The sequence below is a fragment of the Dipteris shenzhenensis genome, chromosome 24, assembly GCF_047967505.1.
Source record: "Dipteris shenzhenensis isolate YYH24624 ecotype China chromosome 24, Dip_SZ_1.0, whole genome shotgun sequence".
NCBI lineage: Eukaryota > Viridiplantae > Streptophyta > Polypodiopsida > Gleicheniales > Dipteridaceae > Dipteris > Dipteris shenzhenensis.
Genome location: NC_141619.1, coordinates 52348919 through 52365781, shown reverse-complemented (window position 1 = coordinate 52365781; position 16863 = coordinate 52348919).

Genomic DNA, 16863 nt, shown 5'->3' with positions numbered 1-16863 from the left:
TACCTATCTCTAGTAGACCTATGCAAAATAGGCTCACTTCCAGGTGCTCTCAAAACATCCCTGGTCTTCCTTACTCTAGGTGTAACAACAGAAGGAATATGCAACTCATCATCAATGCACCACCATTTCTCTGCTCTTCAAAAATTAGAAGAGCAAACAACTCCTCAAAATCAAGAAATTTTTCACGGACGGCAATGGATGTTCAGAACTATGCATAATTCTTTCCTAGACCATTCAAGGTCACAGAAACTAAATCATCATCTTCCACTGGTGACCCAATCGAAGCAAGTGCATCTGCAATTTTCTTCACCTTCATGTGGTAGTCATTGATGCTCATATTTTCTCTCTGCACATTGTGCAACTCTCGCTTGAGCTGCATTTTCCTGGCTTGCGTATTTGTGTTGTATATTTTTGCCAAAGTATCCCATGCCTCCTTTGGCATACTTGCATCCTAAATATGCACAATCATAGAATTTGAAATACTGATAGACAGCTAGTAGATAACTTTTCTAACTCTCTCATGCCATCCTTTAAATGCTTGCATTTCCTGTTGATTGGGAACATTAGGAAGAATTGGTTCTTCTTTATTTCCTGTAATGAACTCCCAATAGCCTTTTCCCATAAGGAAATTTATCATTCTAAACTTCCATGCTTGGAAGTTGTTCTTGTCAAGCTTTTCAGTGACAATTTGTGAAAGAGAATTAGACACCATTACAAAACACTGCAAAATATTATGTCACTGCAAAAAACATAGCTTCTGCCTCACAAGGGCAAATTTGCAAAACTGACGAAAGTGGTATTTGACCACACAGTCACTTCCTAGTGACGATTTTGCATCAACAGGCAATAAGGATGATTCTCTAACTCCCAATATCTCTGTGCATAGGCATACGATGCAATTTCCACGGCAACTTTTCATCGATCTGCAGAGCAGTGGTCGCACAGCAAAAACAGGTCCTTTTTCTCAGTGCTTGTGGAGAACTTCCGCCTTCAAAATGCGGGCCCCGAAATGGCCTCGAATCAGAAAAATAAAGTCACCAAGGGCTTAGCCCTTTCCCGCAGCATATACTGTCCTCTCGCCACACCACGAAGGGCATCTCAATATGAGACAATGCACTCTTGCACTTTTCGACTATGCTACCTGCAGAGATTTGCTCCCAAACTTGAAAAAGGAAAGCAACACTAGTCCTCTTACCAGGACACTGCGAACTTGGTTTGCTTTCTTGAGCTCCTTACCATGAACCAGGCTCTGATACCATGTGAAGATAGTGGAAGAGAAGGAAGGAGTCTCACTTGTGGCTTTCTCACATACACAATGGGGGAATACACACAAAGGTGGAGGCTGAAAACTGTTTTCCTCTTCTTAGTTGTGAAAGCCAAAAGAACTCTAGTACAAAGAAATAGAAGAACCCTATATGTGGGTCTCAAACCAAACTCAGCTAACTAAGGTGGCATACTAACTGAGCCATAAACTAAAGTACATAAGGATAGCTGTCATCCAGCTATTATTCATGGGCGGTGTACCAACCACATCTGCAGCTAACAAGTTGATGACATAAATGCACAACGGTCACCCTGGCATATCACGAGTGGAGCTCGATATCTCAATAGTGAGTACATCAAAATAGAGAGTGGCAAGATAGGGGAGATTAGATTGAAGGTAGACCACATATTCCTTTGGCAAATCCTTGTTGCTTTTGGTAGGCATTGACAACTTAAATTTTTTTTTTTGGGAGTTATATCCCATGGAAGTTGCTGGTGATTGTTGTAGTAAAGGTAGGAGTCTAGCTACTACCCAAAGAGGGGGGCTTCCCATCAAGCATTCATATAGTAGTATTACATTAGCATTTAACCATATGAGATTTGCATGCACTGAAAGACATCACACATTATTCTCGTCTTCATCCATATGATGGCATAGATCTCGGAGAGTCTTTGTGCTTACTGGCTTGGTCCAATCAAGACCAGATACTGCATGTACCATTTTGATTTGCAAGTGTTTCTAGAGTATGCATATTCTTCCTTCAAGGTGATCCTCTTGCTGGAGGACTATAACAAGCTCTTGGTATGATGTAGTGATGCCTTGTAGTAAAAGATTTTGTGCGGACCCCTCTGCATCATCATCGAATTGACCTAGTAGTTGAATTTCCAAATTGGAAATTATTGCCTTTTGATTTTGTCACTCCATGCACTTGTCTTTATACTTACCCAACATGGAGGTGTATGCAAGCTTTAGACTATTGAATTGTGAAGCTGCTTTTGGATGCCCTGGAAATTGATCTTTAAGCATGCATAGTTGGAGTATCTCTTGCTCTTGAGTGTCCAGTTCTGCTTTGGTGTGCACAATTATCTCTTGCTCTTGAGTGTCCAGTTCTGCTTTGGTGTGCACAATTATCTCTCTTGATGCCATTCATTCCTTCTCTAGTGCTTGAATTTGACATTTACCTTCTTTGAGGCTATTTTGCAACTCATTGTTTGTGTCTAGTGTGGCATGGAGCTGATCCTCTTTAAGTAGTAATCTTTCATTTAAGTGCACCATTTCCTTCTTGATATCATCACAAGTGGCTTGCATATGGGAGAGGGATAACTCGACCTTGTCCTTTTGGTTCAAGGCATTAGATAGCTGTAGGTGTTTTTCTTGGAGAGAAACCGTGGCTTGTAGGGCATCATTTCTACTTTTTGCTAGAGCATTTTGTGCAAGGAGTTGTTGCTTCATTTGTTCTTCCATGCTTTCCTTGAGCTTAATAATTTCAGTCTTGGCACTTTACAACTTGGTTTGGAGTTATGGGCGCATCTTTCTTTCCATTTCTCTCTCTTGCTCATCTGATGCCATGGTAGCAAATAATTGAGACCATTGTTGTAACTATTGGTTGTGATGTTGTATGATCTGGAATGTGCTATAGCCTTGCTTGTATTGGACATACAGTTGACTCCCATGTATCCATGTGGAATTTTGATTTATTTCTTGAACAACAGTCTATTGTATGGTGCCACTAGAGACATTTGGGGGCTGTGACTCTATAGTCATGGAGTCGTCAATGTTGGTGACTTGTGATTACTGGAGATATTTGGCTCTCTTACAAAGTCATTATGTGGTATGGTATCCTCTTGGATTTCCTCGCTCGAGTCCTTCTGTTGTGGGAAGACTAAACTGAGTTGCAGTATTTTTTCATAGAGTTCCACATTGTCATTCTCTGGAATCTGTTCGGATTGTTGCTCATCCATGTTATCTGCATTGAGAGTAGGTGGAGAGTCTAATTCCCATTCTGGTGATAATATCAATGTTTCAAATTCCTCTATATGTTGTGTTGAGAGGGGTGTAGAGTCATCCTCTTGCTCTATTGCAAACCCATTATTATGGCCAATAGATGGGCCATGTAGCTTTTTCCATTATGTGTAGTGGATACATAATTGGTTAGTAGAGCAAGGATATGTGTTGAGCCTAGTCTTGTAGGTTTGCTCTACCAAGGCGTGTAAGAGTTTTTACTAACATATAGTTTTTTCTCACTCCTGTATGATTGAAAATGTTAGCCAAAAACTTAGCTGCCTCTTTGCATATGGGATCCATAATCATATCATGGCGTATTCCCTCGCTTTGTGACTGTGTTAAATGGGAATATATCCTGAATTTCACAAAATCTTGCATCCAAATGTTTCTTTGGATATTCTTCTTGTGCCTCTGGAAATGAGAAAGCTTCGTGCATAGTGGATCTACTGAGGTAGATCTGTAAGGGCTTTTCTTTATATGTTCATGTGCCATACTTATCTTTTTCTAGCTCTCTGCTTTTATATGAAGTTATGAATTGACAAATGTACTCTATCATAGCAGGTGTTGGTAAGAAGGATTTTAGCTTCTCAAAAAGACTACCTAGTCCCTTTGACTGCAAGAAATTGTAAGCATTGGGTGACATGGCGAATGTTGAGTCTCATGCCATACAAGCTGTATTGTTCCATCTATTGCTAGCTCTTTGTTGGTCTGGTCATCAAGGTGTTCTACACCTGCATCTTGCATAGTCAATTGCTTTGCCTCAATTTCTCCTACCTCTAGGATCCTTTAGTTCAGTGGCATTTCTTCTTGGCATGTTGCATTTATTTGCTCATCAGTATCACTGTCCAGAACCACTAGCCCTGGTTGTTTTGGTGCTGGCCTCTGGGCTGGTGATTCTAGAGCGTGTCCTTCTTCAAGTTGGTGATTTAAGGAGGGCTGTTGAGGTTGAGGCTTGGGCCATTTGGTATAGTGTCACTTTGTCAATGGCGTTGTAGGCCTTTTTCCCTTCTTATTAGATTGTCTTCACCTTGGCATTGCACACATGAATCAAGTCTCAGTTTGATCATTGCCAATATAGTGCCATGTGCTAAGAGTGCTTGTTACTTTTGTGAGTGGCTAATGCATTTTACTCTTTTTGTGATGAGGGTGTTGTGTGTGTAGACTAAAAACACACACGGCACCCTCATCATAAAATTTTATTTTATGATGCATGAAATTTTTATTTTGTTTGTAGATCAAAACACACATGTAACCCTTATAAACCCTATTTTGTGATGGGGCTTTTATTTGTGCAATTTATTCGTGGTGCTCGAAACGTGTGGGTGTGCTATGCATGACTAGTGAGGTAGGTATTCTGCCTATATGCTTAATTTGCTAAGGGAATCATAGGGCAACTAGGACTCAGTCTTCACCTCTAATCCCTAGGTTGAAATCGATTGAAACTACCTATATGTGTGAAGGCATACATATGCTAGTGAGTGCTTGTAATACAATCTAGTCCTAACTATGGAAGACTTGGGGCCCCAATATCTTCCTTATTGTCAGGGATGGCTTGCATATATGCTTCTCCAACTAATAGAGTCTTTCTTTCAAGGATTCCTGGTCTCCCATGCGTTCCTATACTGCAATGCGTAGATTTGGTATTACAAATTCGAGTGGGACCACAACTTCAAGGCCGTACACCAATTGAAAAGGTGTGTTCCCTGTACTGACCTTGAATGTGGTTCTGTATGCCCATAAGGTAGCATTCAGTTTCTCTGCCCAATTAAAACGTTGTGGTTCTACTACCTTGGTGAGGATAATGCATATGATTTTGTTGGTGGATTCTTCTATTCCATTCCCTTGGGGTAGTAGGGTGTGCTTTTTCTATGGATTACCAGACAAGAGTTCTTGGATTACCTCATTAACAAAATGTGTGCCTCTATCCGACAAGTGGTGTTAGGGGATTAAAGTCTTTGTGTTGTGGTTTAATAGTCCGTTGGCATATATCATAGACTTTTACATTTTCATAGGCATCTGACCACAGTGTTGGCCACCAGTAGCCTACGAGGATAACTTTTCTTGCTGTGGCTTCCCCTTGGAAGTGTCCTCCTGCAATGCCTTCATGGACTTCATCTAGGATTGGCATGATCTCATGAGGCATTACACATCTTCTAAATATCTGGTCCTTGCCCATCTTGTACAGTTGTCTTGCAATGAGTTGATAGGGTGCAGCCTTTTCTAGCATCTACTACTTTCATGTTAGGGGGTGGTCTTCCTACCATCAAGTACCCAATGATATCTCCGCACCATTCTGGAACAACATCTATTTAACATAGTGTGGCATATGGTAAGTCGTCTTCTACTCCAGTGGCTTCTTCTCCCGACTTGACTCGAGACATATGATCAGAAATGTAGTGTTGCGCACCTTTGAAAACCACTATTTTGAAGTTGAATTCTTGAAGCAAGAGGAGCCATCTTGTTATTCTTCCTATGGTACACAGATGGTTCACAAGATAAAGCATGTCGGTGTAGAAGACAAAATCATTTGCCAGTAGATAGTGCCAAAATTTCTTTACACTATACACCATTGCTAGGGCTTCTCTTTCTGTGGTTGTATAGTTGATCTTTGCATCATTGAGTTGTCGACTAGTGAAGTACAAGGGGTAGTCTTTCTTATGTTCACCAGGTTGACAAAGCACACTCCCAATTGCATACTTGGATCCATCAGTATGGACATGAAAAATCAATATCCCAATTGGGAGATATAAGGATGGGTGCTGTGATTAGGTGCCACTTTAAAAGCTCAAAGGCTTGGTTGCACTCTTTGGTCCATAAGAACTCCACTAATAATTTGTAAAGTGGTCTAGCTATCATGGAATAATGCAATATAAATCTTTTATAATAGCCGGCATGTCCCATAAAGACATGTACATCTTTGGAATTTGTAGGAGGAGGCAATTCCATGCCATGATTTTGATTTTGTCCATGTCAGTTGCAATCCCATGTTGAGAGACGATGTGTCCCAAAACAACTCCGTGCGTGACCATGAACTGGCATTTTGTTGGATTTAGGGAGATGCCATACTCCTTGCATTTGAGTAGTACTTCTTCAAGACATTTGAAGTGGTCGTGTTTGTTTGAATGGATGCACAAATGATCCAAGAACACCTGTAAAAACTTATTCAAAAATGACTTGAAAGCTATGAACATGGCACACTAGAATGTGGCTGAGGCATTACAAAGGCCGAATGGCATGACTCTATATGCAAAAATACCCCATTCTGTAGCAAATGCTATTTTTGATTAGTCTTGAGGAGCAATTTGCACTTGGTTATAGCCACTGAAGCCATCCAAGAAGCTATATATTTCGGATCCTACCACCTTTTCCAACACTCTTTCTATTAAGGGTAGGGGATAGTGATCCCTAATTATGGTGGAATTCACATTTTTTAAGTTTACACATATTCTGAGCTTCTTGTTGCATTTAGGTACAATGACAATGGGTGAAACCCAATCAGTATGCTCTATCTCATAGATGAATCCGGCATTTGGCAGTTTTTCCAGCTCGTCATAAACCATGGTGCCATATTTAGGATTTGTGCGATAAGGTCCACATACCTTAGGGTGAGCACCTTCCCTTATAGGTATCGTGTGTACTGCCACTTCTGGTGAAATTCCTTTCATCTCTTTGTATGACCATGCTAGGCAGTCATGGTATTCCATTAGGAGTTCTTTGAGTTTAGTTTCATCTTCTTGACGAAGCTGTTTCCCAATGAAAACCAATTTTTCTTCCTCCCCTTCAAGGGCGAGGTTTATTGTGCATGTTTTTGTCGGTCCCTCATAGATTGCAGTTTCTCCAATGCTATCCGTTTCTTCAACTTCAGATTTTCTAAGTGGTCTTGGCATTGCTATTGGTGCACTGCCACTTGTATAATTCTTGAAGTATTCTGGCACTTCTCAAAGATCGGTGATGGGGTTGAACTAGCCTAACACGTGTCATGTGTACTGGGTGGCATAGTTGCATTTATTAATTTGTTAGGCTCTTCTTGACTTTCTTTTTCTGAAGTCTCTTGATCGAGATTCAGCCGCACATGTGGCTTATATTTCTGAAACTTCTGACATTGGGAAATGTGGGGTAACTTTTCCACTGGTAAGGTGTTTCCAAGTAAGGGTTCATTTATTGTGCATACTCCTTCCAGTCCCTCAGGGGACCATTCTTGATCCTTGATTGGACTCATTCGAATTCATTGAAGTGCTCGGCCTTGGCTTTTTTGCGATTTCCTCCTTTAGCTTTCTTGCGGGATCTTCTGCTGTTATTCAACTTTGGAGGTTCAACTTTTGGGACCTCGACTGCCATTAGGGCATGCAGAATGGCTAAGTCATTATCAAAGATTTGACCTTCAATTTCAGCATTCGCAGCCTCTATTTCAAGGTCCCAAGGAAAATTTGAGTCATCATTGGTATGGGTACCTTCTTCAGATTCATTATCCCACTCAAGGTCAGCCATAAAGAATGGCATCTCTAGATCGATTGCTTCTTCATGTTGGAGTGGAGGATCTACCTATAGTGCCTTAGCATCGATCTATGAGAAGATGCGGTCTAATGAATGGCAGTTGTCGATGGTTGCCAATGTCTGTATCTAGTTATTGACATTACTTTGTGAGTGACCTACTATGGCATGATGTTGCAAGGGAGCTGATTTGCTTGAGATTGTTGTTGAAGATGTGCCATCCAATGCTCTAGGCATAATTAATTTAATAGTTCTTGTCCCCACATTCACCCTGACTGCAGCGTCTCGATTCTACATTGTCAGTCTATAAGTTCCCTAGTCATGGAGGACTAATGCTTCCCGTAACCAAGGATGTCCCAGTAAGATTTGATAGGATTTTTTGGGGAGATCCAAGATTGTGAATTGAAGGGAAAAGCAGACTCCTGCGATCTTTGTGGACATGCCATTCACTATCCCCAAGGGTTTAGCCCGTGAATCATCGACAAGGCATATGTTAAAATTAGCCTTTTGCATTGGTGGGAGACCCCATTCTTCATAGAGCTCCTTGGATAGGACATTTACACTTGCTCCACCATCCACTATGGCTTGACTTCAATATATGCCTTGTGGATCAAAGGAACAATAATGTTGTGGATGTCATCTCTCTCACCCATCCGCATAGGGATATCTTCGATGTCGTTCATAGGTGGAGGGGGATTTGTGAGTTCAATCCATCCTTTGAAACTCTCCCAGAGATTGGGACAATTCCGTAGGAGGATTCCAATGGGAATTGACATAGGGCAACTCATGATGCTAGAGAGTGCGGCTCCTTCAAGTTAACGTGGCAGTACATTCTATTGTGGAGTCTGTTGTTGGAACAAAGGCTCGAGTATAGTATCAATACTTTGTGGGGCCAAGTCATGGATTGTGTCTTGAGCTTGTTTCTCAGCCTCAAATTGAGCTTGTTCATTTTGTACCCATTGTTGAAGTGCCTGAAAACGAGCCTTCTCCACCTCTGCATTTGGATATGGAGCTTCTTTTATTTGAGGCTCAGGAGTTGATGTGGATGAGCTCGGCTGCTCATTGCTTGGTGGAGGTGGAGGCACTTGTGCTTCCTTTTTAAGAAGCCTCTTTGGTTGGATTGGAACGTTAGGGTCCTTGGTGGCCTTTTTCTGTTGGCATGTAATTACATTTATAGGTTGTGATTTTACACTTGCCGGACCCAGACTTTGATGGTCCACCCCAATGATGCCTTTTGGGAAGTCAAACTTAACCTCTGTTTGTTTTGGGACCTTATTTTTCATGGGACAATCCATACAGGCATGTCCTATGCAACAATCTCTGCAGAGTGGTTGGAAAGTAGCGGGGCTACCACGATGAGGGCACTCTACGATCCGGTGATTTTTGCCACAACCGTAGCACTTGATTGGTGCTCGAAATGTGTTGGGTCATACTTGATTTGCATAAACTGGTATTAGACCTTTTGCACCTTCTACATAGTACATTGGGTACTCTGCTTCATACTCAAATAACGAGTCTACTTCCTCGGCTTGTAATTGATGTATTGGAATTGTGCCTGAGGAGTTGGGTTTGGTGCTCTTGGATATGGTCGTGGATTCGGATTCCTGAGTAGTTGTGGGACTTGTGTCCAAACGGGAACAGGATTTAGCCTCAGAGCTGGGGGCACTTGTGCAAGTGCCGGTTGCCTATACACTGGCATGGGTGTCGCTTGGTATTGTTGAGTTCAAGGTGGTGTTGCACATGTTGAGTATGCAACTGTTTTCATCATGGTTGCCGACGATGCAGATTTGGCACCACAACCTTGGCGGTGGATTTGCTTGTGCAGTGATCCTGGCTCTGAGGATCGGGCACTCATTTGCTATATGATTTGCCATGCAGTGTGGACACTAGACATTTTCTCGTCGTGGATATGTCTAAGTTGGTGGCTGAGACAAGTGAAGTTTTTGTTCCATGGCCTGCATCATGTCTTGTTTCAACTTCATGGTCATGGCCTCTAGGTGATCTTCATTGAATGGTTTGGCACTATCCTTTGATTTACCCTTTTTTGAGTGCTTATCTCATGTATTAGACCTGCCATCATCACTACTCGTGTTTGAGTCGGTCATGCCATCCTCGATGTCAATGGCTGCCGCATGAGTAGCATTGAACATTTCATAGCTGCTTATCTTTTTCATATCCTTTCGGATTTTCTTTCTGAGTCCTACAATGAACCATGCCGTGAGGTACTTTGCATCTGGGCATGGGTCACATTTGGCGATTAATCTCTTCATTTTACTTAGGTATGTGCATACATCTTCTCACCGGTCTATTCAAGCTTGCTTAGTTGGAGAGCGGGATCATCTTGTAGCCTCTCTGTTTAAAAGTGTCATTTGAATTCTATTTGAAGTAGGTCCCATGTGGCACGTTCTTCCATGAGAAGGTCTAGGTACCATTCAGACACTTCATCAGTTAAGGCCATGGGAAACCAAGCCACCTTGGTTTCATTCTAACATGCCCTTACCCTTGCATTCTCTACCCTTGTACTCCCTCCTCCTCCTCCTTCCTCCTCCTTCCTCCCTCCTCCTCCTCCCTCCTCCTCCTCCTCCTTTCTCCTCCTCCTCCCATCTCCTTCTCCTTCCTCCTCCATCCTCCCTCCTCCTCCTCCTCCCTTCTCCTCCTCCTCCTCCCTCCCTTCTTTTCCTCCCTCCCTTCTCCTCCTCCTCCCTCCTCCCTCCTCCTCCGCTCACATCTCTCTTCCTCCTCCTTCCTTGTCCCTCCTCCTCAACCCTTCCCCCTTGAATCTGCGAAGGACACTAGCTCTCCACTACTCAACCTTGGACTCCTCCTAAACCATGCAACCCCCTCTGAACCCTGGAACTCCTAGTTAGCTCTCTCAACCCTACCCCCCCTTCGAACCCTGAAATCCCCTTCTAAACCCTTGAACTCCCGTGGAGGTGAGAGCCTCCATCAATTGTTATGATAAAGCTCTCTTTCTCATTCACATGTGCATGAGATCATCTTTCCATGATTTAGCCTACATCTCTCACCGGAACACGACCCGAGGACCTATGCTACACATGTAAACACATATGCTACAACAAGTAATGACACATCTATAGGTGATCAACACCCTTGGAACCTGCACATGGAATAAATAGAGCCAACAATTTAAAAGAGAGCAAAAGGATAAGAAAAATAATGCAAATTGGGGTGCAAATAAGAAGGAAGAGAGTCCAAGGGAGGACAAAGGAAAGTGAAGATCAAGGAGATCAATGCAATCATCAATGATGATAGTGACAATGACATTTTGTTCATGTCTAGTCTACCTACTGTTGTAGAGCTGCTTGCACTTTAGATGATGCATATTCCAAGGATTGGATTTTGGATTCTAGTGTGTCATTTCATATCTCCTCATAGGGAATGGTTCTCCACTTATGACAGTGGAAAGACAGGTTGTGTGCATCTTGGAAATAACTATGCATGTCACATAGTGGGGGCAGATGACATAAAGTTTTCTTTTGCAAAAGTGGGTCTACTTTTTTTTTGAAAAATGAGACATGTGTCTAAGCTAACCAAGAGTCTCATTTCAGCGGGTCAGCTAGATGATGCTGGTTTTCATACCACACCTTTGGCATTCAAAGTTAGAAAATTCAAAAGGGCTCTATGGTTTTGGCAAGAGGTACCAAGTATGGGACATTGTATCCCTTACATGTATCAGGGGTGTCTGATCATGTTGTTGCAATAACCAAGGAGCCAAGTACTTCTTTGTGGCATTGCTGGTTGGGGCACATAAGCCAAAATGAAATGAAACTCTTATGCCATTTGGATTATGTACCACATTTGAGTTTTTTTTATTTTGAATTTTGTGAGGATTGTCTCTATGGGAAGCAGACTATGTCATCCCATAACAAAAGGGGAAAGAAAGAGCTTGAAGCTTGATTTGGTGCATTCAGACATATGTGGTCTTGTGCCTACATGGTCATTAGGTGGAGTTGAATACTATGTGACATTCATTAATGATGCAACTAGGAAAGTGTGGGCTTATGCCGTGGCTTGGAAGAGCGATGTGTTCCACATATTTCAAAAATGGCTGGCCTTGGTTGAAAATTGGTCAGGTAGAATGCTTAAATGCCTACACACTGACAATGCTGGAGAGTATCTCTCTCATGACTTTCAGCATTTCTATGATACACATGGGATCAAGAGGGATCTCACATCCCCTCGTAGTCCAGAGCAAAACCCAGCTGCAGAAAGATGAACCGCACCATTCAGGAAAGGTTGCAATGTATGCTTTCCAATGCAAGTCTTTCTGGTGGTTTTTGGACTGAGGCAATGAAGACTACAATGCATGTGATCAATAGATCAAGAGGGATCTCACATCCCCTCGTACTACAGAGCAAAACCCAAATGCAGAAAGATGAACTGCACCATTCAGGAAAGGTTGCAATGTATGCTTTCTAATGCAAGTCTTTTTGGTGGTTTTTGGACTGAGGCAATGAAGGCTGCAATGCATGTGATGAATAGATCACCTAGTAAGAGTTTGGATTGTGGTATTCCTAAAGAGGCATGGAGTGTCAAGAAGCCCTCTTACTCTCATTTGCATATATTTAGGTGTGAGGCATATGCACATGTGCCAAAAGAGCTTTGGAAGAAGCTAGACCCTAAGTATAGGAAATGCATCTTTCTGGGTTATAGTCAAAGTGGAGAGATGGTCTATCATATTTGGGATCCATAAGTAAAGAAGATTATATAAATCCATGATGTGGTCTTCAATGAGAATAAGATGCATAAGACATCGATGAGGGATATGGAAATAAGAAGAATTACTTTCCAGGATGTCAATCCACCTGCATATGTTGATAGATGGCAAGCTGTCCATGCACCAAATGTGCAGAAATGGTGCCCCTAGGTACTCCCATAGGTACACAATCAAGGGTAGATGATGGATCATCTATCGAGCAATGGAAATAATCAGCACAATGAGGCTAATATGTAGGTAGGACAACAAGCTGAAATGCCCTTGAGAAGATAAACTAGAATGTCTAGACCGCCTGAGAGATTTGTTCCAGGGGCAGACTATGTGATGCCTACTGATTGCAGGGAGCCTTCTTGCTATAGGGAGCTATGATGCACGAGGATCAGTGCAAGTGGGAGTATCCTATGAAATTAGATATGAGTTCACTCATGAAGAATAAGACTTGGGCCTTGGTTTCTTCGCCACATGGAAAAAAAGCATTTCCATATAAATGGTTCTACAAGATGAAGGGCACATGTGATGATGTGCCTACAAGATGAAGGGCACAAGTAATGATGTGCCTAAGTACAAGACCTGTTTGGCTGCTAAAGGGTTCAAGAAAGAGAAGGGTGTGGACTTTGATGAGATCTTCTCTTCTATTGTAAAGATGACCACACTTAGATGTGTACTTGGACTTGTGGCAGCAGAGGATATGGAGCTTATGTAGATGAATGTCAAGACTACTTTCTTGCATGGGGATCTACATGAGGAAATTAAAATGGTATAACCAGAAGGCTTTGAAAAAAAGGGAAAAGAGTATTTCTTTTGCAAGCTAAAAAAGAGTCTCTATGGCCTTAAGCAAGCATCTAAAGAATGGTATCAAAAGTTTGATTCTTTCATTCAGTCCTAGGGTGATGCCTCTGTGAAGAGAGTGGGAGAGAGGTAAGGAGTCTCACTCGCAGCTTTCTCACATACACAATGGGGGAATACACACAAAGGTGGAGGCTGAAAATAGTTTTCCTCTTCTTAGTTGTGTAAGCGAAAAGAACTCTCTCTTAGTACAAAAGGAATAGGTGAACCCTATATGTGGGTCTCAAACCAAACTCAGCTAACCTAGGTGGCATACTAACTAAGCCACTAACTAGAGTACATAAAGATAGCTGTCATCCAGCTAGTATTCATGGGTGGTGTACCAACTGCATCTACAGCTAACAAGTCGGTGACATAAATGCACAATGATCACCCTGGCATATCACGAGTGGAGCACGATATCTCAACAATCCCCCTTGAGTTCAATCCCAATTCCAACACACCAAGCAGGTCTCTGAACTTGCGTAGTTTCTCTGTGCCCAATGCCTTTGTGAATATGTCAGCTACCTGATCCTTCGTGCTGACATAAACTAGATCAATAAAACCTACTAGAACCTTCTCCCACACATAGTGATAATGCACCTCAATGTGCTTTGTTCTAGCATGATAGATTGGGTTATTTGCCAAGTGTATACTGCTCATGTTGTCACAATAAATGACAATTGGCCCATCTGTAGACTGATGCATATCATAAAGCAGCTTACGCAACCAAGCTGCCTCTCACATGTAGCCATTACTGCACCCCTGTACTCAGCCTCTGTGCTCGACAAGGTAGTTGTAGGTTGTTTCTTGCTGCTCCAAGTGACTGCAACACTCCCAAAAGAAAACACATATCCACTGGTAGATCGTCTATTAGAAATACTACAAGCCCAACCAGCATCAATGTATCCATGCAACTGTATATGAATCCCAGTCTCATAAAATAGTCCATACTGCAATGTGGACTTCACATACCTTAGTATGCGTCTAGCCGCATCCAAATGCGGTTTCCTTGGAGCCTGCATAAACTAACTTACCAACCCAATAGCATAGCTCAAATCTAGCCTAGTAATAGTCATATAAATCAAACTTCCTACTATGTGTCTGTACATAGTAGGGTCTTCCAAAAGCTCACCTGCATCTGTGCTCAACTTCACATTCTACCCCAAAGGAATTGAAATAGGCTTATAGCCTGTTATCCCATATTTGGACAGCATGTCCAATCCATACTGCCTCTGCAAGAGCCATATCCCACTTGTGGATCTAATCACCTCAATGCCTAAGAAGTAATGCAGCTCTCCCAAATCCTTCATCTCAAACTTCTACTTCAATAGCATTTTTACATAAAGGATATCTTCATCACTATCACCTGTGATGATCAAATCATCAACATAAATGACAAGCAGCATAATGCCTTTCTCTGTTTTTCTCACATAAAGTGAGAAATCGGCCTTGGAAATCTAAAAGCCAATAGTGACAAGATACTGTCCTATCTTGTTAGACCATGCTCTAGGTGCTTGCTTCAAGCCATACAAGGCTTTGTTCAACCTGCAAACAAACTTAGGATGAACAGCATGCACATAACCTGGTGACTGCTCCATATAGACCTCTTCTTGCAAATCACCATGCAAGAAGGCATTCTTTACAGCCATCTGATGTAAAGACCATCCCTTTGATGTAGCCATAGCAATGACTACTCTTACAGTTGCCATCCTTGCAACCGGACTGAATGTTTCTTCATAATCAATGCCATATGTTTTTGCATACCCCTTGACAACTAATCTTGCCTTGTATTTGCTCACAGAACCATTTGCATTGTGCTTCACCTTATAAACCCACTTGCAGCCAATTGCATTCTTGTCTTTATGCAAAGGCACCAATTCCCATGTAGCATTTGCTTCCAAGGCATCCATTTCTTCATCCCTAGCTTTCTCCCATTTTTCTTTTCCCATGGCTTGCTCAAAAGAAGTGGGTTCTGGTTCATGTATCACTTTGACCATATAGGCAGAGTGAATGGCTGTAAATCCATCATATTTTAGCCTATCCACAGGACACTTAACTCTAGTAGACCTGCACAAAATAGGCTCACTACTAGGTGCTTTCAAAACATCCCTTGTCTTCCTTACTCTAGGTGTAACAATAACTCATTATCAAGGCTCTGTTTTGAGCCATTGGATTCACCATCCACATAAGAGTGACCTGCATTCACATCAACCATGGGCTGATCTACTTTCTCTTTTCCCTTTCGTGATACTTGCATACCACTATCTGCATTGCTTTGAGGAGATTCTCCTGATCTCAATCTACCTGTCCATGGCGAAGTATGTGAACCACTGCTAGAGGACAATACAGATTCACTAACATTTTGTGATTGCTACTGTGAATTCTGTGCAGCATTACCATTTTGTGCATCTACATCATCAATCACATTTACTGGCTTATACCGGCTGCTCATCTCATAAAAAACATCTCTGCTCATTGTAAACTTATGAGTAGAAGGGTTATAGCATCTATACCCTTTCTGCTGCAGAGAATAACCAATAAAGATGCACTTCTCAGCTTTTGGATCCAACTTGGATCTCAACTCATCTGGCACATGAACATAGGCAATGCAACCAAAAACTTTCAAATGAGAAATATCTGGTTTCCTACCAGTATACCTCTCCTTTGGCGTCATGCCATGTATTGCTGTAGTGGGAGTCCTGTTCATTATGTAGACTGCTGTAGCAATTGCTTCAGCCCAATAATAATCTGGCAGGTCTTTTTCATTGAGCATGGCACGAGATACCTCTCCAATATGCCTGTTTTTCCTTTTTGCAAGTCCATTTTGCTATGGGGTATGACTGCATGAATATTGCTGCTTTATGCCATGCTCCTGTAGGAACCTTGCAAACTCATTTGAGAGGTACTCTGCCCCTCCATCTGACCTTAGGCATTTTATTTGCAAGCCTGTTTCTTTTTCAACCATAGATTTAAAAGCTTTGAAATGCCCAAACACTTCACTTTTCTTTTTCATAAAATACACCCAAACTTTTTTGCTATAGTCATCAATAAAAGTGACAAAATAATGGTAGCCTCCAATAAATGCAGCTTTAGTAGTCCACACATCAGAGTGGATTAATTCCAATGGCCTCTTATGCTCTTGAACATGTCTAGGAAATGGTTTCCTTGCCTGTTTTTTGAATTTGACAGGCTTCACATACCTTATGCATTTCTGCAACCTTGAACTTAGGCAATCCTCTGCAACAATATTTTAGTCCTACATTAATTTAAGTCATTGTACATTAACATGACCAATGCATGAGGTGGAGGTGGGGTAGGCTTACAGAGAGCCACTATTGGTTGCTCCTCTTACACTAGGGACCACCCAAACCATCCCCCCCTCTCTTAACCCATGTTTGACTCTCCTACTAGGTGCACCTCCCCCACATGAGCCCAAAATTGCCTTCAAGGGATGGTAGGGCCCTTCTGGCAAATTTTCCCATAAGTGAACTCATCTCTGATTGCATAGCATACTCCCACTTACATTGATCCTCATGCA